At 42.7% G+C, this 1136-nt stretch overlaps 1 pseudogene; it reads left to right on the top strand.

The window, feature by feature from the left end:
* Nucleotides 1-275: 275 nt before the first annotated feature.
* On the top strand, nucleotides 276-393 carry LOC124607715 (annotated as a pseudogene).
* Nucleotides 394-1136: the final 743 nt, after the last annotated feature.

The raw sequence follows: 1136 nt of genomic DNA, 5'->3' as shown, positions 1-1136 counted from the left end.
GCAACAAGTAACATTACCCTGCAAAGCGCCCATAACGTTGAAGCTGGCGGCTGTGCCAAAATTCTGTCAAGTACGCAACATTCTATTTGCATTAAAGGACAAAGTGAAACAGGAAGTAAATCGCTTAAACAGATATTCATCATTATTAGTTGCTAACTGGCAATGCCAACCATTGTAGTGCAGAAACCAAAAGGTAAGTTATGGATCTGTGGCGATTTCAGAGCGACAGTCAGTGCGCAATCCGTGACAGATTTCTATTAATTTTGAAATTGGAAGCCAACGGCCTTGCCGAAATGGTAACACCGGTTTCCGTCAGATCACCGAAGTTAAGCGCTGTCGGACTGGGCTAGTACTTGGATGTGAGACCATCCGGGCTGTCGAGCGCTGTTGGCAAGCGGGGTGCACCCAGCCCTTGTGAAGCAAACTGAGGAGCTACTTGATTGAGAAGTGGCGGCTCCGGTATCGTAAACTGACATACGGCCGGGAGAGCGGTGTGCTGACCACGTGCCCCTCCATACCCGCATCCACTGACGCCTGTGGGCTGAGGATGACACGACGGCCTGTGGGTACCGTTGGGCCTCAAGGTCTGTTCGGACGCAGTAAGTTAAATTCACAATGCTGCAGTTATTTCTGCCTCATTCTCTGTATGAATTCAATAGGACTAGGGAATAAGCACCTCTTTTAAGACACAATAACAGTTTTATTTAGTATTATACCTAGTACAAGCAGCATCATAAAAACTTTGGTGTCAAAGAAGGTATTATCAGTACTGTTTTCATCTGAATGTAAGATGTAATTTAATGTTGATTGTAAGCAAAAATTGATCATAAAATTAATTAATAAACTATAAAATAATGTAAATGTATCCTTAGATACTAATTTTTGCAGCAGTAGCATAAAAGAGACTTAGTTAACGCTGGTAGTGTCTTTACTGCCAATCACCACTTGCTGTATTTTCGGCTTGTGCAACCGCTATGTACCTTTCCGATAGAGTTATAAATTGAGCAGACAAAATTGTACAAATAACAAACCACACAGAATTATAGGACCAATCAATTTACCAACGGGAAGCAACCTTTAAATTCAGTACAGTGAAAATTACCCTCTGCCACGCACATCACAGTGACGTCTCTCTG

This window comes from Schistocerca americana, chromosome 3 (assembly GCF_021461395.2).
Source record: "Schistocerca americana isolate TAMUIC-IGC-003095 chromosome 3, iqSchAmer2.1, whole genome shotgun sequence".
NCBI lineage: Eukaryota > Metazoa > Arthropoda > Insecta > Orthoptera > Acrididae > Schistocerca > Schistocerca americana.
This window is presented reverse-complemented; position numbering and strand designations above follow the sequence as displayed.